The 27,291-nt window shown below is 38.4% G+C and overlaps 1 long non-coding RNA gene across 1 annotated transcript in view; it reads right to left on the bottom strand.

The window, feature by feature from the left end:
• Nucleotides 1–27,291, bottom strand: part of LOC134142162 (uncharacterized) — a 63,684-nt gene that overhangs the window by 32,082 nt on the left and 4,311 nt on the right. The window contains exon 2 of the long non-coding RNA XR_009958792.1: nt 2,193–2,307. This is a non-coding gene — a long non-coding RNA (uncharacterized LOC134142162). The remainder of the gene's footprint in view (nt 1–2,192; nt 2,308–27,291) is intronic.

A 27,291-nucleotide genomic window follows, 5' to 3' on the forward strand; every position in this document is an offset into this window, starting at 1 on the left:
TTGCCACAAAGCCACTTATACAATTTCCTGTTGAATTTCACCCTCCATCTCCTGTGCAATTAGCAAAGGAGTTTTTATTCATGCACTGATTTCTTCCAACTAGTGCTTTTCTGTTCTAACAGCTCCTTCCCTTTCCAGGTAACCTTTCCTTTGCTGCCTGATTTTTCTTCATCCTTTCATTCTCAATAGGTTAGCCCTTCTCCTACAGCTTCTGATTTTTTCCTTTCTACCGTCATACCCCTCCATTTTGATTGCCTGTCAGACCAGCAGCAGAAATCATACTGACTAGCATCCCTGTCCCTTGCTGGTGCTTCAGAGCTCTGGAGCTAGATCAATTTTGCAGTGCTGCTAGCAGACCCAGAAGAGAAGTGGGACACAACTGCTGAAGGGAGTGGGAGCAGAGAAGCAGCACAAAAGGCATTGCAAGAAGGCAAGCAGAGGAAAGCTGCACAGTGAGTATGCAGGGACGCGGTTCCAAGCTCTGAAAGAAAGGAAGACACAATGGCTGCATCCTTCGCCCACCATGCTGCATCTTCCCCTACAAACGCTGCAAGCAAAAGGGAGAAATGGCTCCAGTGGTTGTGAGGGAATGCTTCCTCCGGCTGGAGCACTTACTGGACTGTGAGGGCTGCAGAGACAGATCTCCACAAATTCTCTTGAAGAGAGCAGAGAATAACCACAGGATCTTTCCCAGTAAGAACTTTCCTGGTTCTCAAAGGGATTAAAATTTGGGCCTGATCAATATTTCAGCTCCACAGGAGAGCTCACCTTCAGCTCCACCTGCTCTCTGGGCCCGGGGGATGCACAAGGAGCAATTCCTTTGTCTGTGAATGCACTATAGAGCTCACTACTTTGTATAAGATGTTGGGATAGCCAAAAGATTAAAGAAACAATATACAATACATTTCTACAGTCTTTTAATTACCATCTGGCACTAGAGAAACCATTAAAAAGCTATGACTTGACTGGGCAACAACTTACTAAAAGTACAAAGTAGCTTTTGTATATTATTGTCCCAATAAGAAAAACAAACCAAAAAAAAAAAAAAAAACAAAAAACAAAAAAAACAAAAAAAACCAAAAAACCCAATTGCTTTTAATTTCCCATTAGCTGCAACTGTGAAGTCACTGCTAACCTCTAGTGTGCGAGGAGTCTTTTAGTAGGGCCTATTTATCCTGGCCACAGGGATCAGTGCTATTGGTATTTCCTTATATTACGATATTTCCCCCTTTCTTTCTGTAAGGAGATCATATTATATTGAATAGCCTAGGTATGCAACAGCAAAAATACACATTCCTGAGAATGAATGTCTTATGTCCCACTATGGTGAATACTGGATACTTCACTGTCATGAAAACCCCATACTGTAGCTAACCATTCAACACACATCAAAGGACACAAATCCCCATGTCCCACCGTCTATAGTTATTTTGTACACTGACACATCTGCATCAATATCTCTGTTGTTTTTACACAATTCAGAATGATGATGAGCTGTTATTCCCAACCATGCACAGCCTTCCTAACACCCCATTCAGGTAACCCTGCCTACTGAATCACTATAGCAAAGGCACAGTAGGAAAAAGGCCTCGAAAAAGTATATGAGTAGGAAAAGTTAACCAAGTATTTCCATTTATATTTTTATTGCATTAGATGTATACAAAACTGAAACACAACAACCTCAATAAAAAAAATGCCTTTTGGCCAATACCAAATTAATCTGTAGCACTTGCTGTCACAAAGGCAATACAGTATATTCCACAATAATAGGATATTATGTGACCCTGGGAAAACTTGTATTCATTGAGTTAAGTTATAACATATTTTCTGTTTATATGTTATTTTCTGTAGAATACTCTGACTTCCTGTAGTCTGTAGGAAGCTTTTAGTAGCTATTCTAACCAGTTAAAAACATCAGTCTAAAGTCAGCTAACTAGGTCTAAAGATATACCTCTCAAACTGATTTTGAGCTACAAAATCGCTGGGCCAGACTTTCTGGAGACCAGCACAAAACCACCAGGGCCAAGATCAGTCCTATTTTACATAATCCCTCTGAACTGGTCCCTAGAATGAGCAAGGCAATCTGTCATGGAATTTCTGGACCATTTTTGTGCTCACAGTAGGCAAAGGAAGAACTACAGATTCCATTAGAAATTACCATATATTTCTACATAGGAAACAGTCCCTCCTACCTGGAAAGTTTGCCACAACCTGGAGGACTTAACGTGGCTCTCTCCTTCCTTCCATCCTGGCCACTGTCAGTATAAGCAGATCTTTCATCTGGCTCAGGGTTTTTGTAGGATCTTCCTATGTTTGGGAGGAAACAAAAGTCTTAATTGCATAGGAAAACTTGCAGAAATATTGTGCTCTGAATAGTTCTTTTTTAACATGTTACAAGAATCCAAATGACATAAGAAGGTCTTACCTTTCACTTCGTAAAAGAACTATAGAGTATTTATTTATTTTTAGCAAAAAATCCAGCAACTTTTAAGGGAAGTTATTTCAGAACAGCTACATTCCAGAAATGTTAAATTTATTCTGGTACCCCAGTGACCTTTTGATTTTATTGCTTATGCAGATGACAAATTTCACATTAAGAGGTTAAAAAAAAAAAAAAAAAGCCTCTCTAAGTATATAGAGAAATCTGGGGATATCAATGCATTTTCTGTCACAGTCATAGGGAAAGAAGGGTTTTTCTCTTTATCAAATCCTATTATGTCCCACTCTTAGGACATAATAAATTGTAGGGAGAATTTCCTGCTCAGCAGTCTGATACATATGGTCATCTATCTCTAATTCAAAGCAAGAGACAACAGCGTTTCTTCAGTATTATTGTATCGAAATTGATTCCTGATTCACTTCAGATGAAGCACGTTAACCCAAGAGGCAGAGGGGACCTATTAACTTGTATTTGTAATAGATTTGTTTCTACTTTCTAGTTGAAACCTTTAATCCTGGGGAAGTAAATCACCTTTTGCAGACAGAAATGCAGCACTGTGCTGTTTAGAAATAAACAAATACTAGTAAATAGGACCTTTTGCAATGTGCAAATGTCGTCACGTATCATCACTGTAACATCTCTACAGGGATATGGTACAAAGACATGAAGAAATGGGTGTCTGACACAATGCAAAGCTCACACAGAATATCACGCCGAGCTACAACACTCAGACTTCATCAAATAGATACTTCAAGGTCAGCTCTCAAATCATAATTGTGTTTTCAATTTGCAGGGTGGAAATCTCTATTCTGCTTCAATCAAAAAATCATTTCAGGTCCAGTTCATCAGGGAGACTCCAGAAAAATTAGCATGGTTACACTAGGGCTGCTCTTGGTCTGTATTTTCTTCTGTCCTCATTTTAATGAATATATTTTATTTTAGAAATAGTTACTTTCTCTTTAAAACATAGTTTGATAATGAAAACATCATTAATCTATAGCATGGAGACAGACAGATCTTTGACAAAACACCTTGTAATAGTTATAACAGAGTAATATTGACTGATCTTGTCAATACTTGGTAAGGAATTCGTTCTAATATCACCGAATCATAGAATAATTTAGGTTGGAAGGGACCTCTGGAGGTCATCTAGTCCAACCTTCTAATCAAAGCATGTCCAACTAGACTGGGCTGCTCAGGGCCTTGTACAGCTGAGTTTTGACTATTCCTCTGGGCCCCCTGTTTCAGTATTTAACCACTCTCATGGTGAATTTTTTTCTTATATCAAATTTTCCCATGCAGCAACTTGTGTCCCTTGGCTCTTGTTATATCTCTGTCTGCCTCCAAGAAGAATCTGCATTGTCCTCTTTGCAGCCTCTGAGCAGATAGTTACAGACAGTAATTAGATCTCCCCTTCACCACCTCTTCTTAAAGCCGAATAAATCCCGTTCCCTCAGCCTCTCCTCATACGTCAAATACTCCAGAGGCCATCTTGGTGGTCTCTGCTGGACTTGCTCCAGGATGTTGACATCCTTCTTGCACCAGCGAGCCCCAAACTAGACACAGTACTCTAGATGTGGTGGGAATAAGGACTGCCCTGACCTGCTGGCTACATTCTTGTTGTTATAGCTCAGTGTGTTGTTGGCCTTATTTACCACAAAAGCACATTGCTGACTCCTTTTCAACTTCTTGTCTACGAGGACCTTCAGGTCTTTTTCTTCAAAGCTACCTTCTATCCAGTCATTCCCCAGCCTGTACTGCTGCATGGGGTTATTTTGTCCCAGCTGCAGGACTTGGCACTTGCCTTCATTAAAATCCATGAAGTTCCTGTCAGTCTAATTCTCCAGTCTGTCAAGGTCCCTCAAAATAGTAGCCCTGCCCTCCAGTGTATCCAGCCCTCCACCTCCAGACTTACTACTCTTGACTATCGTACTTTTTGCATTTTGTATATTGTATTGTACTACTGACTTAAAATTTTGACTTGCAGAAGCTGCATTATGTTCTATTGTCCAAGCTTGTAATTTTTTACTGCTAATACGTTTATATAAATCTTTCCTGTTGCCCTTCACACTTCAACTTCAGCTGAGCTTTGGTTTCCCCAACTCTATCACTGCACACTCGAGTAATATTTCTCTATATTCCTTCTGATTAGCCCATAGCTGCTTCTACCCTCTGCGCATTACCATTTTGAGTTCAGTCAGGAGTACCTTGTTCATCTGAGCTGGCCTTCTGCCATGCCTGCTAGACTTTCTGCGCATCAGAATGACCATTCATGTGCTTTGAAGACGTTGTCCTTGACGATAAAATACTAATGTAAATTAAATATATGTGTATCCATGTATGTGTTTTGAACACTACTTGGAGTATACACTTTCATCTCTCATATTTAAAAAATTTGGAGTGAGGAAGCCTACCTTAAGGAAAGTTTGCTTGGTGCTGAGCATTTTATTGGTGTGGCTGGTGAGTTATAGATTGGTTTCTCACTCAGAAAACAGAGAAGTGGCCAAACAAAATTAATGCAAGCTTGTCACCAAAAATCTTCATACAGATTCATACTGTTTTAGCCAAAGGTAGTTTCTTTTGGAGACATTTCAGCAACATTACAGGCCATGACAGCCACTTGGAAAACAGAATGATTGTATAAGCTTTGAGCTGTATGAATTGCAACAAGAATGAACCGCAACAGGAATGAATTGGTAATCCTCAACTCTTGCCCACCAAAGGGGGACTACAAAGACAAGATTAGTCAAATGACAGGCACTGTAAACTACACCCAAATGCAGTTGGAGAGCACATTTCTTTTATCTCCTGCTCTTATGTAAATTACCTGCAAGGCCTTTCAGATGTCTGGCATCTTACTTGTGTCAAGATCTCATAATTTCAAAACATGTATTGGCGTGAATGTAAATTTTAGGGGAACCATTTTTATATAAGAAGTGTTTACATGGTATTATATAGAGAACTCCAAGGAAAAAAAAAAAGATGTTTTTAGGAAGTGAGATTCATGGTCAGTGCATAAATGCAGGTAAAGTATTTGGAATACCACATCCCACCTAGGGAGCAGCTCACTCTTTATCAGAATAGAGTGATGCTTTGGTACTTTTGTAGAGAATTCATTATTCCTGATTACAATAGAAAATTACAGAATGTTGCAGAAATGCCCACGTGAATTTGGGCTGTAAATGTGCTCTGAATCTTTCCCTTTTTGGCAGGACAGTGCCACTAATAAGACACTGACTCTCTAGGAGCTTCTGGCTGCCCGGGCAAAGCATGCAGAGTTAGGCCCTCGCAGCGCATGTGGTCTGACCTAGCTACTCATGTCTGTGACTAGCACGGAAGCCAGAGGCCCTATCTGAAAACTAGACTTCCAAATTCCTAACAAAGTACACTTGAGCATTTCACTTATGTACTGTACATATAAATAAAACATGAAGATGCTCCAACTAGGAGCAGCAGCACACTTGTGTAAAATAGAATCACATTACCATATGAATTTTCAGAAACATCCAAGAGAGAGTTTTCCAAATATTTGCAAAAAAACCCCAAAGAGACTAAACACAACATACTGTCAAAGAAGTAAAATGATATTCCTCCTCTTTTTTTCTAAGGGAAGAGAGGCTTGCAAAGAGATAGAGCTGTGATTACATGTAGAGGAAAATTCCAACAGTGGATGAATTATTAATTAATATTGATGCACTATCAATCAGCATAGTGCATTTATGGAACATTCAAAGTTAGAGAAAGACTAATTGGAAGTCTGGAGGGAAGACCATTTTAGAGAGCATGGGGAAACTTTGGCTGAGATTCACAGTGGTATTTATTATTAGATTTTATCAGCTGCATTGAATCTGTGCATTCAGTAGTTTCATAAAGTTAGCTACCAGATACTGAGTAGTGAAAAAGAAAACCTGGCTAAACATAACAATGAAAATGTATAGTTAGATTATTTAGCCAAGTAAATACTCAATTTTTATTAATCTCAGTAACATATACTCTGGGTACAATCTGAGTACTATAAAAGTACGCCTATTACAAAACTTTAGGATTGTACCAGTTTTGGATATTATGTGATCAAAGAGGCATGTGAATACCAAATTTCTCCTAAAATAACCATTATTGTACAGCAACACAGATTGATTAAAATAGCTTCAGGAGTTTTCCTACAGAATTTACAGTATTGGGATTAATCTTTATGCTTACTCAAAATTATTGTTTTTAGAATATTTAGAAAGGTAGTTCCCAACTTTCAAAACTGCATTTTTAGAGCTAGAAAACTCAGCCACAGAGGAAATTTTACTTATGATGCCATAATATCAAACAATATATCAATCATTTGTTTTTCTTGTTAGAACAATGCCAGATGACAGCCACAATCCTGCAATGTTTGATTCATATTGTTTTAAAACTCATTACGAAAACCAACTTCCCTCCTTTTCTTTAGCATTGCTAAGGGTCAATGCCTACATTATTCAGATTCATTCACATTTCTTCTTCAATCTCACTGAGAAGTAAAAAAAAAAGTAGATTTGAAATTGTAATTCAGGTTTCATTTTAAACTGCTTATCTCTGTTCGCCTTCTGATTAAACATAATTTTTTTGGACCCAAAATGTCACATTATCTTTATGACCATGCTTTCCATCAAAGCTGTAAAAGCTTGAAGGTTTACTGCAAAAAGGGTTCCCCTTACTGGTGACTCACTGTACTACAGCATTCAAATCTCCAATATGATTTTAAATCTCTCAAATGATTTAACCCAAAGCAGCTGCTGGTTGTATGTCTTGATTTGAGGACCCCTCATCCAGTCTTTCTTCAGGGCTAATGCGTATGTTTAGCAAACATATGACAAATCATCAGTAAACACTGGCGAGTGACTACTGGATTTGGAAGTGTCCTGACTATATTCAGATACTTTTCAATGGGATGGCTATATCTGTAAGTGTAAGCAAACACTATGTCATAGGATATTCATTTACAATATTTAGAGCTATAATGCATATATATTATATATGATGACTGGATGATTTTATTGGCATTTACTTGGAGTGACTACAGAAACAAGACAGTGATAATTGAGTTACATAAGTCATCCCAATAAGTACTGCTGAAACCATTATTCCCTGTCAGTATGTATGTATGTATGATGATACAGAAACCTCGTGGCTTCATATAGAGGGTGCTTAAAAGTGCAAAAGAGGTCAGTATTTTAGCAGTGCATTTTTACATTGCCACATGAAAAACCCCATAGTGCAGAGCTCAGGAAATAGAGATGTAAATCTGATCCTTCCAGATTAAGAGTGTCTTTACATGTTGCATAAAAAGTTCTACCAAAGATGAATGACAAATTATTTTAAGTCCTATATTTAAGTTGACATTTTCCATGGCTAGTCATACTCTACCTTGCCAGAATGAAAAATATCCCATTTCCAGTTTGCCAAAAGGCCAGGACAAACACTTCTACTTTTCAGTAATTAGGGATTTCAAATTAAAATTTCTTTTGCAAGGATGGCTGTATCTATAATACACAAACAACATAATATGGAAAGGTACAAACTGGCATTTTCTTATGTTGGAAGTAAAGAAGGAAACCTTCATCTAGAAGGCTGAATTAAATAAAAACAGCTGCTGCATCTGGTCAGTCGTTTAGGGAACATCTCAGGTGTTCAGGCTCGCCAGGCTCCAGTATTGTGTAGTTCTTACCACCACCACATTAGTCTTAGCGCTGACAGTGCCAAGGGCAGCCCTCCCATCATCTAACATGAAGTATGCCTACCACTAGTCAGTGTTGATGGACAGAACTACAGTTTTTCCCACATTTCCTTTAACAGTTATTGTTTGCATATGTCCTTACACTTATTCCGTGCTACACAGACACACTTCCAGTGGCTATCCGCAATCTGGTTTGGCAGAGAAGCTCTCTCCCAGAGGTGCTTTCCCGTGGCTGGGGTACAAAGAGCTTGTCTTAGGCACGCTCTCCTGTGTGACTGCTGGATTGTAAAAAGCAGTCCCAAAATCCCAGAACATACCTCTTCCCTGTCCCTCCCATACACTTCACACATGGGTATACACCCAAAGGCAGGCACAAGTCAACCTCCAGCATCATCCCAAGATAGAAAGCTCCCAGTATAATGCCTTAGCACAAGTCTTAGTCTTTCATGTTTCAGCTAGAAGGTCAAGGCTGTAAAAAGGCACGGCGGTGGTGAGCACCTACCGCCCAGGCCACTGGCATCGCAGCTAAGCTTCATTCCTGTCAAGCACTGAATGGTTGTTTGGATCTCATTTACTGCCCACGGCCACAGCCACAGAGGCCCCAAGACTTCCTGGGACTCTTTTTCAACTAACATATCAGGCAAAGCTAGGCAGATCCAGGCAACTCCTGCTCCTAGATCAGCCCCCGATAAACAAACACCAGTTCCGTGGCTTTGACTACAACTCTGCTCATTCTGTAATATCCCCTGCTGTGGTGGGATTCTCCCTTTTAAGTTTCACCTCCAGGCCTCTAAGATTCACAGCTGTGGTGGGTGGGTTCAGAGACTATTTCTTAACTCTTTCTTGTCAGAGTCAAGGAAAAACATTTAACAGAACATAAGTTTAGAGTATATTCTATTCTCATGCAGCAGAGGAAAATTTAATAAATACAGTCTGCCATTAGCTACCAAGCCAGGATCCAGAAACCACGTGAGCCGCTGAGCTCATGTGAGGTGGCTAAGGACTGCCCTGGAACTGCTCGGGTACACAACGTCCCAAAATCACATTCTTACGGGAAGTTACTGAAATGCAGGCTCTCCCCATCTTTGAGGATTTCTTCTGCATTGTATGAGGTATTGAAACCTAACAACAGCACTTGAAATTTATACTGGACTAATTCTGAGGCTAAAAGCTGTTAATGCAAATCAAAATATTGGAACACTTCTACAAAATAAAAGAAAGCACAACAGCCTGATATCTCCTCTTCAGTAGTCATTACTAGCATCACATTTGTGTTGTATTTCACTTTTTTCAGGCAAGAAGATTAAACTTCTAAAATTTCTTAAGTATCTCCTCTACTCCAAGCACTAATCTAAATGAGTGCTGAAAGCTGACATGAGAATCTCCACAAGAGAACCAAGCTCCATTAAAGTAATTTTTAATCTAAAGCTGCAAAATCTTAAATGATGGTTGGTAGTAAACCTTAAAGTGTTATTGCACTTCAGCTTGTTTTCAAAGGAAAGAAAATCTATCCTACAAATGGTCAAGCATCTGAAGCATCTGTCTGGCCAGGATGTATGTTGTAGCTAATTTAGGCATCTGCTTTTGATGATGTCTTTTTGGGCTGTTGTAAGGAAGCAGCTCACACTAATAGTCATGTATGCCATTTTTGGCAGTGGGCCTGTTTCCTTAATTAAAGTCATTTCATTCATACAATCAATAAACACACATTTCCTTCCAAAATATATCTTGAAAAAAATGTTAACTTAGATAAAGAATAATATAGTAGTTGGCCATGTTATAATAAAATTAAATTAATATTTGAAGGAGATTAGGGAACATCTTTGAGAATATCAATATCTTCACTAATGGATTAATAGTTTATCACATACTTACTAAACAATGCTTTAAAAATAGATATTTAAGTCACGTGAGAACAATTAACTAGAAAACTGCTAGTTTTCTAGCAGTTCTTCTGCTTCTTTTTGTTTCAAACTTAAAAAAAGCAAAATCCTGTAACAATAACAGAATTATATAAATTAAGATTATCTTGGTGCTTAGAATTTTTTAAGTCAACTTCCTAACACTGCTTAAAAGTGTATTTACACACTGAACAGCTTTTAAAAATAACTTACATTTGAAAAGTGTGCATTACTTAACTTTGTCACTTAACTAAGAAACTTAATTGCAGGTTGGACACCACAACACGTTCCTTTTGAGATGAGCTAAACTTCACAGTAAACTCCCATTCTGCTCCAAGGAGCACCTTTCTCTAGGCAGAGGCAATGAGGGTATTAGCTTGTTCCTAGTACCATGGAAGACTTCCTACCATTGCAATGCTGCAATGAAGGCCTGTGTGTTGGGAGGAGGGGAGGTTTACTACGGGTAACCAGTTTGCTACCTTTAGACACGCAGGTGGACAGAGCTGCCCTCTAAACCACTCTGCCTCCATTCTGCCAGCAGCACTATGAGAAAGTGATTTTCCCCTTCCCTGTGGGACAGTCATATATCTCGTCATCTCTAAGGTTTGAAGCCATAAAACCCAGACTGCTAATGTTGGGCTTTGCCAGCAGGTATGCCATTCACTCCTTCCTAGCAGATATACAGCTGTCAGCTTGGAGAAGCTTCTATTATTATTTCACACAAAGAAGGCACGGTGCTGGAGGAGAAGGGCCTGCCAGGACTGAGAGGTGAGAGAGGCTCTGCAAAGGAAAAAAAAGAAGCATCAGCCCCCAGTGGACTGGGGTGATGAGAAGTAAAGTCTCAAGCCCTGTGATGGTTGCCCTGAGACTGGAACTACTCAAAACTGAATAGAAATGATTACAAAATATCCATGATGATTTTTAAAATATCCAATCATGTTAGGTGATGCTTAAACAGACTCACCTTGAAGGTGGAGGTACAACTTATTATAGGGCTGAAAATACCTCAAAGAATTGTGCTAGAGCAGGTGATGACATAAGGCACGAAGGCAGCACAAGTAGAACAGATGCCCAAGGCATCTATTCTGTCAATGAGAGTGAAAGCTCAGTCATCATCTGTTCCTTAATTCTGTGAGAACTGAGAAGCTTAAATGGAGAGATCCGAACAATTAGTTTTGGTACGACTGTAGCATTAAAAGAGCAATGGGTTTCTAAAAACTATTGCTATATTAAGGAAGAGATGCAGCGTGTCGAGTGCTACACATACTGCAGGTATAAACCAAAGTAATAAAGCTTAGTAATCTCTAAATTCTTTATTTTTCCCTTTCATAGCAAAAATGTGCATTAAAGAACCACTACCTTTCCTTTAAATTCCTTCTTTTTTGAGTACATGGTTACAGTGCTCAATAATATGAAGGAAGCTAATAGAAATTTAGGTCAGCTAGTAGACATCTAACATCATAAGTTGTTTACATCTTTAAAACACATATATGCGCAAATCAAATCAGATGATTTCTAAGACCTTAGACACCTTATTCAATTGAAAATCAGGGAGGAAAAACAGAGTTAACATATCTACAGTGAGGAATGTGAAACCTGAAGTGCGGGATGAGGGGAGGGATATGGTTCCCTACATCTGGAATTCTTTCTTATCTTGCACACAACCAACTGCTTTTCTTTCCTCTCTTCATTAGCGATATGCTGCCTGCTCTTGGTCATTTTTCTATAGTTGCACTTTCTTCACACCATCATCTTTGGAAAGGGTGCAAACAGTTAGACTATGGTCTAATTATGGTCTAACCTAAGGCTGGAATATTGAAGTGTCTCACATAAAACAACAGAGTTGCAGGGAACAATATAATTTGACGTGAGGGAGGACAGTGCAAGAAGCCCCAGGAAAAATTACCACCCTTCGTCTTTCCCATCTCTTGCTCTCTTTTTCACAACGTGCTTCAAAGGGTCTTTCTTCTCACTGGCAGCAGCCACATAGACTGTAGAATTTGGGTTCAAAATGTGGAGCCCATTGGGACTGATGGAAAACGGTGAGTTCCAGCCACTAGGACAATGGACACTAATCATATAACAAGACATATTTTTTTTTTAAAAAAACCTCTAAAATAATACTTTTTTTCTAAGATCAATTTCCTAATTTCACCTATATCCTGGGATTTACTGGGAACTGACCGTTGCATGTGCATCCCAGGTGTTAGAATACTTTTGGCTTCATGGCTTAGAACACAGATAAAACAGAACTGTAAGTTTGAGGCCAGTGCTAAGTTCCTATTTAATTTTGAAATAAGGCATGGAGATAACACTGCTCCAAGCATCTTGATAACTTAGTTCTGTTTTGTATTATATGTTAGCCAGCTTTTAAGACCCTTCAGTAAAGCATTGTACTTTGAGAGCAGCCTCCCTCAAACCACCACATTTGTCTTGTAGGAGAAACTGCCCATCAGCAAGAAAAAGTCCAAAAAAAACCAGTTTTAGTGTGTAGAAAAAAAGCTCTTCGGCAAACAGTTTTAAACAAAAGGTCTCTCTCTGCCCTGACCTATCCTTTTTTCTTTTGCACTAGGTATTCATTTTCCTCTACTGTTTTCAAAAGTATTTTTGGATGTCCAGGTTTTTTTTTCAAATTGGTGTTGGAGGTGGGAAGGTGGTAACCTGGCTGGGCATCTGGGAGCCATTCTTTTCTTGCCTTGGCTGGAGGGGTGAATTTACAGAATGAGAATATAGATATGGGGACTTCACCACTGCGAGCAGTGGCCTTCCTTTCGAGATTCGCTCTGCTGTAGTATCGTAACTTGACAAAGAGTTAGTAAATGGCCAGGGACAAGCGGCAAAATTCTTGGAGCTGCGTTGTAGATTTATTGCATTTTTGGCTGACTGTAGAAAACACTCTATTTTAGAGTGTTTATAGGACGCTACCAGGATTTCTTGCTGTGTATATTTTACATTTATTTGAAAATTAATATAGTCCACAGTGTATATAAATTTCACAGACTTATAACTGGCAAATACATAGCCCATGCTGTTGAGAAATACTGTAGAAGTCTCCCAAGGTTTGTTTTTTCCTATCTAAAATCTGGACTGAATGAAGCATCTGGTTGCCATTCTTAATTCTCTGCACAATGGCTCAGAAATGACCCATTTCTCATTTCCAAAAGACCACTTAATTCTATCTGTGTGGTACTGCAAAGTGAGCATAAATTACTCTTTCTCTTCGTACTTATATTATTGCAAGTCAAGTGACTTCAGTGCAACTAATCCTGATTTACATCAGTGTAAGCCGGGAGAGACATAAGGGCTCTAAATTTCCCCAGTGTTTGTTTTCATACACTATTTTCTCCATCTGATGCTTATCCATTAGCATATAAATCTGAGTAGTCCTAAACTCATACAGCTCATTAATTTTTAAAGTAGTTTCATCTATTCTATGTGATATACTTGAGCTAACTATGGTAGTCATATCTGCTGATCCCATGAGAAGGGGATATTCCAAGGAATTTAGTCTTAGCTTTATAGCCATGTAAGAACATCAGTGTAATCTGTCCGGTCTCTGTGCATTTCTTAGGAGCTGCCATAGGAAGAGATACACCAAGTATGATATTTAAGTATTTGCATTCACCACTTCTGTCATTTACCAAAGGTACCAACTGAAAGTCTCCAGTCTTTAGCATCTGCAAACATAGTCACCAGTGACAGCATTGAGAGCTATAAATACTCCCAGGGGAAAGACGCGACCTCATATATTTCTGATGTATTTACAGCCTTCTTCACTGCTCTCTAGATAACATTTTGACACCTACTAAGTGGAATGTATATCAGATTGAATCTGGAGCAACAATATTTATCAGTGAAGAGGTTAGTTAGGACATTGTTAAATATACTAGAAAGAAAACAAGGAGTCTTGGCACTTTTCAACCAATCTGTCCATCAGGAAACCCAATGACATCCTCATGAAACAAAAGATTAGAAGCACAATATCATCAGAATGATCTTCCCTGTCTCATCAAGCCTTTAAGATATGACTTGTTTAAAAGGTTTCAGAAAGTGGTTAACCATCTCTTCAGTTCTTATAGAGCATCATCCTATAACTTCACTAAAGGCTGTTATCACTAGATGTGATGGTTTAAAAACATTTGTTACTCCTATCAGTAAATGAGCATAACAGCCCTCTTTGCTCTTCCCACACACGATTCTCCCTAAAGTGACAATTGCTGGAAATAAAACGCACAGGAAACAACCTATTGGATGGCAAAATATCAGGCTTGCAACCTCCTGCTTATAAGTTCTTAAATCATTTAATAATTTGTATTTACATAGGTTTTCCACTTGAATGACTTCAATTAATTTTACAAAGCATTTTTAGAGGTCTGTTACTTCAGTCTGCCCAAATGCTGAGATACAATTTCCATAAGCAGGAACAGCTTCACTACATCGGTTTTGGCTATCACCATAACACTGAAATTAGATAGCATTAATCCCTATCTGTAGTGAGGCATAAGAAATCAAGTGACTTGTCTCAGGGCATACAGCAAGGGGCAGTGCAGTTAGGGATGGAATGGATTCTAGAGTTCTTCATTCCCAGTTCTTCTAACACAAGCAACCTAACACGGTGAGGACACGTGCTTAAGCAGCTTACCTCTACCATGCCATTTCACTTGCAAAATTCTTCATTTTGCCTTTGTGCAGTGTTGGTATTGATGGAAGTCTGTTAGTTTTCTGCTCCAGAGACAGTTGTATACCAGCTGGTATGACACAAAGTTAAGACTGTACTTATAATTTGAAAATTGTTCTGTGGCTGCTGTGGATCAAGAGTACCATGGAAATGCAGAATACTTCATAATTCTAACTAAGCAGCTTAGCTTCGGAGTTGATTCTCTGTATGTAATAAATTAGCATTTCCTCTTCTAGTTGCTGTCTTTTGGTCTCTGCTATTTTTAATGTGAATGTGCAGCTGTCAAAATGAATAATATACAGCATCAATTTAAACCTGCTTTTCAATAAGTTCAGCTGTAATAATTTCACTTTGTCTTGATTCTGTTGATTGCTATTAAATTTGAGATTGTTTTAAATTTCTTGAGACTATCTTGGAAGTGTCAATTATAAACTGTAGGCATTTGTTAGAATTCAGCTTGAGACAGAGCACTCATTTGGCTGGAAAACATTTCTTTTCACTCTTCACACTTAAAACAGAAGAGGTCATGGAAATACAATTTGCCATTTGAGAAAGGGTGTTTAAGGAACAAATATTATTAATGATTGTAGAGATAAAAGAAAAAGAAAAGAACTTTCACGAAGTGCATGGATGGAGGCCAAGAACCACACACAACTTGCTTTTTATCCATCTACATGGTTCACGTTTTTAATGAGGCTCTGGTCAAAGTCATTGAAACAAAGCTGCCCTGAGAACATGAAGCTCAAAACTAATGATTCTCCCATTCTTGTAATATCATTCACAAAAAAACCCCTTTCCTCTAACTCCCAAATGCAATATGAAATCATCAATTTTTGCAGGTCAAAACATTTCTAGAGTAATATGGTTTACAACACACTCCCTAAGAAACCTGTTCCTGTATGACTATATGTTCTGGTGGATCAGAGCTATGTCCTTTGACAGTAAAGTGTTGCACTAATCTCACTTTTGGCTTTGTTTGTTTTTTTCACTAGTGTTTATTACTCCAAACATTTGCTGATACTCAGAACAGCAGCATCCACAGTTTTCCTCCACTGAACACAACTGACAAAGGCACTTCTGATAGCCTAGACTATTTGATAATATTGTATAAAAGATATCTTTGTCCCAAAGCTTTAAAGAAAAATAAAATATCCATATCACTGAGATTAGTATCAGAAATTGTCTGAGAATACAGTGCCTGAAAGCAAAATAGGGTGGGTTTAGAGCTTAAAATTGAAACTGGAGTTAAAATGAAGACAACGATACAGAAATCTTGTTGGCTGTTCTTTTGAATTTTTGTCCCAGAACATGGATGATTTCATAAGATCATCTCCAGGTTGTTTACAGCGTGCTTGACAAATATTCACAGTTCTTTACATCCTGTTACTTTACATATTCTGTATCTACAAATGATACAATATATGAATTTACAGCTGACCATTATATAAAGTGTTAGGCAATTATTATTTAGGCCAGACAAAGATACTTAGCCTTTTCTTTGTAATCTACACCCTGCTTTCAAACCCTTCTTTGACTTTTTACACTTAGCATAAACAACTTATTTTCTATTAATTATTCAGGCTGAAATCATCATTAACATCTATATACTGATTACTAAGCCTTCTTGATTAAAGTTTAGATTAGAACCAAATTGCTATCAAATGTGTACTGGTTTCTAGGTTTTGTTTTTTTTTTCTCTTTAAAAGATGCCGACAATTTAACTAGAAATATTTGCTAATAATGTGTTACTGCTGGTAGGAATTTTGGGTCTCTGGCTTCCCTGGAGCAATACTATTTATTTCCAATAGACCAATAAAATAGAAAGAGTACATCCTTGGCTCCTGGCCAGCTTCACCTTGGCCTTGGTTCTAGTTTTGCAGCTGAAACTTCATTATATGTGGACAGAGTTATTTGTGCTTGCAATTACATGTGTAAATTATTAGGTAGAATCACTGATTTAACCTTTGGCATGGGTACAATCCCAGCATGAATGTGAAAATTTACAGTCCTCCTTAATATGGTTATTAAAATACACATACCTGAACACTGAGAAGATTTTATTCTTAACATGTGGTATTGTTCCCAAATAACCAATGCATTTAGTAATGAGAGAAAAAACAAAATTTTCATGCCAATAAGCCAATTTAAGAAAATGAATAAACATACGAGGCTTTAAGCAGAAAACAAGTGGCAAGATTATTACCTTTCCACACCCTAAAAACCCATGAGATAAATGGCAAAAAATATATATATAAAATATTGAGAGAGAGAGATAGATAAAGATGGAAAGAGAGGGGGGGGATATGGAAAGTGATAGAGAAGAAATTAAAGGTACAAGATAGAATGTATTCTGTTGCACAAAGCAGATATAAGCATCTCTGCTCCATTTTTTTGTTTTTCCCTCTCTGTTATCTAAGGTCCCTTAGCTGCTTTTTCTACTGTTCATTATCTCTGTTTCCCCTTCTTTCTCTTTTCTAACATTTTTATCTTGTAGCCCTTGGCTACAGCATGTTAAGCCTAGTGTATCCCCTATCTTGTCTTTTCTGAGCCATTCCTGTCGAAAAAGATCTTTCGGAATACTGGCACTGGGAGTCTTCTCTTGGAACAATAAGTTGACTGAAAATAGGCTTCTAGAGAAGCTATTTTCTTATTAAACTGAGTCAACTACCTTAGATGGAAGTAGCTAAACAAAAAAGTATGATTCACAAATTGCTTTCCATACACTCAATTCAAATGTGGGGCATCCTGCAGTGATGGTATTTGTTGTTTTCAAATGTAGGCTTTCATGCAAATGGTGCAGAATCCAGGAAGTTGAATGAGCTTAAAAATCACTTTTTTAATTGTCCACCTTTTTGCCAAACAAAAAGCTGGAATTCTGTTTGGAAGCCTCTGTGCTTGGTGGTAAAAGGCAACAGCCTTCCTATTTGCTTTTCATCCCTCCAACCCCACCCTAAAGTAGCAAGTAATGTTAAGATATTGTATCTGTATGAATTCAGATCTAGACAAGTTATTGGAGAGAAAGTGGAATGGATAGAGTATGAGAATTTCCTGCATGGGCTGGGAAAAGACAGAACTTGTGGATTCTATTTTCCTTCCTTTTAAACTATACTCCAAAACCAGCACCAAATCTCAGCTCTTTGGGAAACCAATCTACGCTCTGCCCACAGCTGGTCCTCACCCTGAACCCAACCTCACCAACTTCAAGATACAGCCTACTCCTGTACTCGAGCTCATCCAGGACTGGCAACCTCCTTTTACCAGGAAGGGGACTGTGCCCATGCCTGGTTGCAATAAACATCAGAATATTCAAGATACTTCTGTTCTCCACACCGCTGAGAGGAAGATGGAAATATTGCATGTCCTCAGGACCATTCAGACATAGAAGAAATATCCTTTCTTATTCAGTGCCCAGAAATCCAGACTTATACTGATGTCAGAAGTGTAGCAAATCCCAGTATGCTACTGGAAGCTGCAAGGGCTTATAAAGCATCCCAAGACACACAGGAGCCAGGGCACAGACACAACTGGGGAAGCAGAGCAGAAGTCTCCTTACAGGGCTCCTGGCATGTGCATTCCCTCCCAGGTCTGATAAAGCTTTTATGCCACTGGGAATGCTTTGTGAGTAAAAGTTGGGATTACTGGGTTGACATGACACTGGCAGCTCCATTTTCTATAGAAAAGACTGGAAAATGAGGAGAGTATTACACAGAGTTGTAATGACTATGTACATGCACAACATTCATCATTGCTATTGAAGACTGACTGGGACCATAATAAATACATGACTATTTGATATATGTCCTCAAAAAGGTCACCCAGAAGCATATCCTGGGAAGCCCCTCCTGGCATGAAGTGCAAGTCCAGCCAAATTGCCTTAACTCACCAGTATATTTTTAGAGTTCACTTAAAACATTTTGTCATGTATATTCTCCTTTAAAGAATGATACATCACCACTGACAGTCAGCGCATTCTGTTTTTGTAGCCTAGCTTTCATAAGTATTATGAATAAATATCACAGTGGTATTGTTACAACGAATTACAGTGATGTGTTTCTTGAGAGAGTGCCAATGACTGGTTTATATCCTCTGTGATGTTAGTGTCATAAGAAACGTGGCACAAATCTTTTCCCAAGGTTTAGCAGTATCTTTAGGCCAATAATGCTACATTTTTTTTTTTTTTTTTTTTTTAACAGCTTCCTCTGATGTATAGCCTTTTAAAATTTTATTTTAATATGGTCAATGATCTAACAACACTTATTAAGTTTGAAGTTCCTTTATTGTAATCTGGAAATAATTTTCATCTGACTCTCACCAACAGCCAAACATAATAAAATATGTTTAAGCCAAATAACGTTACACAGAGGCTCTCAGGGCTACATGAGGTTCTCATACAGTTACAGAGTACTGCAATATCAGGGTTGGAGAGTACAGCAGCACAGAGAAAAGGTAATACTGAGCTCTTCCATCTCCTGGCAACTTATGCAAAAGGAAAAGAATATTTAGCACTGCTGTGGAGAACCCCTACCAGGTTCTCCTTTGCATACCTTCTTTGGTTAGAAGCTGGGGACAGGCTTTTAGTTTTCCCTAGGGCTGTATTGCTCCCAGTCACTGAATGTTGTCTCTGCATTGGGACTGGTGACTTGCCAGCACTAACAACCTTCCCACACGGACTGTTTCATTCAGGAATGATGTGCCAGCAAGCACCCTTACAAAGACATGGGTGGATGAATATGAAATCCATTTTTACAAGATCTGTGGGGAAAAGAAGTGTCATATGTTTGCCAGCTGCTTGTCTTGAGATAGGCTTGTAGTTGGAACCATTAAAAAACACAGGATGGTTAACTTTTTCATGGTTTTTACTCTAGCCTGCCCTGTGAGAACAATAGTTCATTTAACTCCAGCTGTGTTCATTCCAACTCCAACTGAATGTGTACATTCAGTTCAGTAACATTTCGTCTACTGAACATGCTGCTACTTGAATTAAGTACCTGTGTATTCTCAGGTGGCACAGATAGTGTGTTAGGTTCTTAGAAACAAAATAAAAAAACATCTTCTGCACAATAATATACTTAGGCAAAATTATACGTGGAAGTATAGCTAGTGGTCATAGCTGAAATACCAACATTTGCTAACAGATTACAGACAGGAAAAAAAAAATAGTAATTACCTTAGCAACTTTGCTACTCTGCCTAACATGTTAAATATTGACTTCACACTACACCTCCATAGAAAGTACTTCATATCTATAAGAACTTCTAAATTCCCTGACTCTTTCAGTATCACAAGGAATTTTTGGATTTCACAAGGCTCCTTCAGCTTTCCACATAAACAAAGGTATTTCCCTCATTAAAAAAAAAAGAAAAAAAAAAAAAAAAAAAGAAAAAAGCAATATCATTTCCAGAATAAGGAATACAAAAGTAGTACAGTGGGGTGGGGAGGAGGGAAGTCTTTGCCTAAAAGAAGGAAAAATCCTTGGGGGCCCAGGACTGCAGTTTTTTCAATGTGACAGGCATTTAGAATGGTAATTGATGGGGCAGTTAGCATTGCTCTTGACCAAAGCAGTTCATATGCAATAGCAATGTCACATTTATAACACACCAAAAATCATGTGAATATATATTCCATGAAAACACTACTACCTCATAAGATAGGAGGAAAAAAAGATCCCATACATGAATAAATAAATCTAATAAATGTAATCAAGGTTCACATTTTGCAGACATTAAAGATACATATAGACATATACTGACTACAGTTCATTTCTGCAGATAAACACACAATGAAGGTATTTTTAAAAGCTCCCTCCTGCTCTTGTATTAGGCTATGAAAGCTACCTTTGCTTACAAATACAAGAAAGCAAGTTTTCTGCAATCCAGGTTTACAGTGGAAACCAATTGCCTCCCACATTGAGGATAGGGAAGACCAGGTCATTTATCAAAAATCACTAATGCCTAAAGCCATGGGTCACTTTTCAACCCAAAGGATAATAGTTTTTCCTTTCAGCTACAAATTTGAGTCTAGACATGCTTTATGATACCTTTTGAAATGCCTTTTTGCCTAAAGTGTGCTCCAGTGTCAGTTACCATCAGCTGAGGCTTCTTTATATTAATCCAGAGCCACCTGCCTTCCACAAGCAGAGGCAAAACCTTAACTGTATTGGCAGAAGAGATGGGGAATGTGTGTGTTTTTTTTTTTTTTTTTTTTTTTTTTTTTACAGACTGTTTATTCACTACATTTCTGACACCTCCAGGGCTTATGAGTAAAATTTACACAGGTGTGTAATTTGACATTATTTTACTTTGTTTTTTCCTCTGTAAATATTGTTTACCGTAGGAAGCCTGATGTATAATGAAGCAGAGGAAGTCACATGCTCCTACTGAAAGCATGCCTCTGTAGGTTTCTCACTGTGCACTCATCGCATGTGGCAAGCTCTAGACAAGTGTATGGAAAGATGGTTGCTGTCACTAGGAACTTACAGTCTAAATCTGTGATCCAGTCAGACATGCTGTAACTTGATAGTCCCTCCTGACAACTAGAACTGGTTGCCTTATATTATACAAGGACTTGGGGCACACTAGAATGGAAATTAATCTTAGTATATCTGTAGCCCTCTGAGACAGCTTGCTACTAATTACAATACTTGCATTTATTACAGGTGCCTGGGGTCACTGTTGATGTTTCAACTCTTAATGGACTTCCTTCAAATACACACCAAAGCACAGCATGTCTCTTGTTTAGCACCACGCAGGTCCCAAACCAACAGTGGAGATAGCAATCAGCCTATCAAGTGACAAATATACTAAATGACAAGAACTTCTGAAATCTCTTCTGGAATTCTGGTTCATCAGTAGAACTAGAGTGCCCCTTAAACACCCTAGAAAGTGATTTTCCAGTGTTAACCCAGAAAAAAAAAACACGCTTAGGCAAATAGTTACATTTAAAGTTCCTAAATGGATCATAACAACTGTTAGAGAGAAAAAAGCCAGAAGTGAATACTCAGCATTATCCTTTACCAAATAACTTCAGAAAAGTTAGAAAGTCCCCATAGTTAAGCAGGGACTAGATGCTCTGTGGGAATAATAAAGCAATACAAAACCTTTGGGAAGTCAGTGCCTTATATTTACCACAGATCAGTCATAAAAAACCCAAAAACCTGCACCAATAGATTTGTTGCTCTCACTCTAGTTGCTTTGGGAAGATGAGTCAACCACAAAAAGCAGCACCACATTTCAGGCTACTTTAGTCACCTCAGACAGCTGCTATGTAGCTGGAGGAACACTGGCAACACACAGTGAAAGCTTCCTCTCCCTTGCTTTTCCACCTCTCTCCTATAGATAAAAAGCACTACCATCTCCAGGAGCTGTCAATTCTGCAATTTGCATGAAAAAATAATTTCAGAGAGACACAGCAATTGTAGCTTAGAGTGGGTAGTCTCTCCAAGCTACACAACAGTTAAACGAAACATCTATTACAAGCTGTTAGGGTTTTTTTTTTTTTTTTTTTTTTTTTTTTTTTGGGGGGGGGGGCGGCGGGGGAAGTTCCCAAATACCAGCATATAGTAACAGTAAATATTAATTTATGAATTGTGACTAACTTGGAAAACATGAATAAAGACGAAAGTAGTGAAAACAGTGACTGAAAATTTTATGACTTAACATGCTGAATTTGATTAGTTATGATTAATGGGTCAGGTTTTGTTCCTTGTAAATAGTTGAGTAATCACTGTAAATCCATAAAAATATTCACGAAAAGTGAAAGGTTTTAACAAAAACATCTAGCCATACAGGAAATGTGTAACAACTTACTATTGAGCTGCTCAAATCTCAAATTCTCTACAAGTTGTGATATTATAATTCACCTTCTCTTCAGGTTCTGGCAATGTCCACTCCTTCACTCAAACATAATCAAAAAACACTGCTGTGGCAACCAGATCAGCTACATAAAAACTATTATTGAAAAATACGCACATGTTATTAGCTAGTTTATATTTTTACTTAGAAAAACAAAATGTAATCACTATGTTCACAGACCTCACATCACTAACACATCAGCCAAAAATGGCTGGGGCCAAAAATAAGGACACATCTACAGGTAAATCTCAAAAATGGTCTTTAATGCATTAACAGTGATAAAACTGTACTGTCCCTAGTTTGGTTGGAGAAAGTAGGAGACAATATAGACACCTAAAGCACTTTTGTCACAGAAATATGGGCAGGGTTTGCCACTCGAAACGTGATCAGTCAGTAGAGTGAAGAAATGCAAGCTCCTGACCAGTCTGTGCCTAGGGCGCTCCTGCTCTGGAGACTGTTACTCTGCCTCTGCCACCCATCAAGCTGTCCAATGGTCCTTCCTGTCTTTAGTCAGGAAAACGCCTTGTGTTGTTTGTGGTAGATCCGGTGCCATGAAATCTATTCCTGTTAAGGCAGGAAAATTTGTTTCCTTTTCCAAAGCAGGAAATTTTCCGAATTCTAATCTCCTGCCACCTTAACTGTTGAAGACTCTTCATAAGCACTTCAGCCAGACTTTACACAGGTGAACTACAGTGGTGATTTAACACCTGCCCAGAAGTCCACACTTGAGTTCTTCAAACTTGAAACGTAACATTACTGCTGCTAAAAACTAAAGATGCAGCAAGGTGTATTTATCAAAGTCATTTCCGTATTTGATAAATATTGCCAAGCTGTGCAAGCAACATTATCGAACTCTACCTGCCTTAAGTTAAAAATACCAACCAGCAAATGCCAGACATAGGGTATAAGAATGTTCCTTGTTGCTGTACAATTTACTCAATCGGTTCTGCAGACAAGAGCATAAAGGACCCACAGGGAATGTCTTTCAGCTGTCAGGCAAAACTCAGTTTCATTTACTGTAGCACTTAAGGTGTTTAGGTTCTGAAAATCCTTTTGTCTATGGAGATTTTCTTCTCCAATGAAAATCTTTAACATTTTCATTGCTTTTAATCCTCCTTAGAGCTAGTTTTTTGTGTTTTTTGCTTCCAGTACTGCTAATGACATAAGTGCATGTATTTCCATTGCTAACACTGAAGTTTTTTATTTGGAAACTTATTTTCACTCCTAGTGAATTTTCATCTTTTTCCACTCAGCATCCAGTTTTATACCCTATGGCTTTTGTTTTTTTCATCTACTAGGAACAGACTTCCCAACATCTTATCAGTAATTCCCTTTTCCATACTGAAAAACAGGACAATCTCCCTTTCCTCTTACTCTTTCAAAGTTTAACCACTTTCTTTCCTCCTCAGTACTGAGTAATCTTAGACAGTGGTGAACCTCTGCATTTCTGTCCTTCCTTCAAAAGCCTGATATTATTGCTATTTTTATCAGCCAGGACAGGCTGGCTAGTAAGTAACTTAATACACTGTCTTCTCCCTGGGTCTGAGCGATTCCTTTGCAATGCTGTCAGTGAGGAGTCTGGTTTAATTGGAAAACACTGCCCAGGGCTAATGCCTGGCAACCTGGGCATTAGCCTCTCTAGAAAGTACAAACATAAACTACTCTTATTACTTACCAGTGTTGCAGTATCAGCTGAACTGAGAAGCTTACACAGGAGGTTTATCCAATTAATGCCTGCAAAATTAACTGTCCTTTCAGTCATGAAACTGATAGGAGGATTAGGTGTTATCTTTTGTAATCCACACTAAGTCTTTTCATTACACCTCTCACAGTCAGGATGCTCCTGCAGCAAGAGGCAATTGTCAAGGGTAAGAAGAGTTAGGTGGCAGTGGGAGATTATTTTATTAGACACAGATATCTGGCTTTTGATATCCAAGACGACTCTAGGCTAACCTGTCTGCCAGATACAAAAAAAGCCCTCACAAAATGTCAAGAATGTAGTGTAAAAGCCAGCAGTCACAATCCATTTTGGTATCATGATATAAGAAAGTTTTGGAGGATAAATTGAGGCTGCCACACAAAAGCTGTGTAGGATCTCCATGGTAATATCCTCTGAAGAGTCATGTGTAAGGCTTAAAAGACAAGAGAAGTGAGTGCATAGAGGAGATGATTATGTAGAAAGCAGGAATTTAGCTATGCTAGGAACCAGAGATCTTTCTGGGACAAAAGAAATTTATGCAAGAGGGATGGGCTGCCTGTTAATCATAAAAGCAGGCCTACTGGTATGGAAAACTAAGTCATTGAGAAGTATTGAATCTAGAAGCTGGGAAAAAGCTAACAGGTGCAGAAGAGTACTTATTTCAGACTGAAGCAACTTATTAAGTGATCATAACTAACATTCAATGCATTTCTGAAAAAGCCTGGAGAAGAATAAGCAGCACAATCTTGATAAATAAGGATGGGCAAAGTAGACTGCCTACTGTGCCAGCTTAATTGCACAGGCAATAGTAAGCAAGGCCAAGACTTACAAGTACTTCTTGTAGTGATGCTGCAAGCCTGAAAAATTTGAGGGGGAACTAAAATGCTTGGCACCAAATGATAACCCTGATATAACATGCTTCTCAGAGCAGAGGAATGAGGATAACTGATAAGATACAGTATCACTAGCTTTATAGGAATGATGGAACAGGACATGCTGGTCAAGGAGAGGCACTATGTATGAAGGATATTATACAGCATATATGTTGTGGGTGTTTTGTTTTGGTGGGGGCTTCCTTTTATGGGAAAAAAAAACATAGTAGAATCCCTGTGGGTGAAAAGCATGGACTCTAATAGCATAACAGTTTTACCACTGACCCCCTGACCAATACAATGCCAGTGAACAGGAAAAGTTTTATGGAATTCAAGCTGCTGCAAATTTAGGTCAGGTAAAAAATGGAAGAGATTACAACAACATATAGACTGAGTTAATGCTTCATTAAGACACAGAGATCTAACTTTCAGGTATGACAAATTCATTCTTAAAACAACAAGTCTTTAAACTCACAAGAAAAGATGTTGTTCTGGATTTGGTCTCAACTGCAGCACAGAACCTAGTTCAAGGCCTATTAATGGGAAAGGTACTCTTAATCAGTTACCACCATATGCTTAGGTTTAAAACTGTAGAGAAAGACAGCAGGCCAGATAAAGTTTATTAATATTCAATTTCAATAAAGAGTTATGTAAAAATGAAAGACTTAATAGGAAAAAAGAGCCCAACAAAAAACATTCCCCTGCCCAACTGTAACTCCAAAAAGTAAGATATCTACAGAAAGCCTGTTGACAATTAGAAACATTATATTAGAAGCTCACATAATATGTGCCACAGACCTCAAAGAAAATGAAGCAGACCAAAACCCCCTTTGCATGGATGGTTCAGTAGGAAAGCAAAGGAAGTTTGCAAAGGGAAAAGGTCAGCATAAAAAACAAAAACAACCCCAAGCCCCCACCAAAACAAAACACCCAAAACTCCAAACAAGCACAGCAAAGCCCATAAAATAAAGCAATTGAAACGTAAACAGGAAAGAGAGGCTAAAAAAGAATTTTTAGAGTGCCTTGCAAAGGATGCCCAAACTGGTAGTAAAATATTCTTTAAACACTTTCTTTAAACACATCAAAAGCAGGAAGCTATCTCATGATCAGTGGGATCACTTGATGACGAAGGTGTAAAAAGGACACTCATGAGCGATAAGGCCATAGCACAGATGCTCAGTGAACTCTCCGTCTTCACTGCCGAGATTCTCATGCTTGACGCACACTTCGTAGTGCATAGGTGAGAGAAGGTAACATCACTTTGAAGTACATATATACAGAAAATAGCAGTTCTGCTCCTATCATGTCGTGAATTTTGTAATGAATTACAGAACATTCAGAGAATACCAACTAAAATGGTCAAGGGGATAAAACAGCTATCTTATAAGGAGAGACTGAATAGTTGAGGACTCTTCAGTGTTGAGTAGAAAGCTAAAGAGGTGACCAGATCACAGAAAGAAAGTGGATGGCTGAATCTAAGCCAGATCATATAGGATAAAATCCTGCAATGCTAAAAGTATGGGACAATCTATGAAACTAGTAGGAGACTGATTTAAATCAGATGAAAGTACATTCCACAGTGAGTAGTGAACCTCTGGAACTTGTTGCCACAGGAGGCTGCTGAGGCAGACAATGTCAATAGGTTCAAATAGGAATGAGGTAAATTTATGGGAAATGGGCCCTCAAACTTTTAAAACACTACACAGGGATTATAGCCTCTTAATGCCCCTAACACAGCAATAGTGATGTCAAGAGAGTAGGAGGAGAACAGACCACAGAAGTGGGCAAGCTTGCACCCTCTCTCGAAATAGTCTCTCCTACTGCCTCTGCTGGAGATGGAATACAAAATTAGACAGATCATTTTTCTCACTGAGTCAGGGATTTTTTTTAAATGAACTTTTGCCCAACTGCTGCCTCTAGGCTTGTGTTGCTTTTTTTATTCTTCAGCTAAAAAGCCCATCCCATAATTGTATCATTCTTACCATTGCCAATAGCTTAGCTTTTACTCCTAGAACTCAAGCACGGAAGCTCTTCTGTGGCAGATATAGAAGAGAGGTTTAAGTGATTCATGAGTGAATATCCCAAATGAAAACAGATATATATCATTCAACAGCAGCAGCTATAGAGAAAAGTATGCCTTAGCA

This window comes from Rhea pennata, chromosome 6 (assembly GCF_028389875.1).
Source record: "Rhea pennata isolate bPtePen1 chromosome 6, bPtePen1.pri, whole genome shotgun sequence".
NCBI lineage: Eukaryota > Metazoa > Chordata > Aves > Rheiformes > Rheidae > Rhea > Rhea pennata.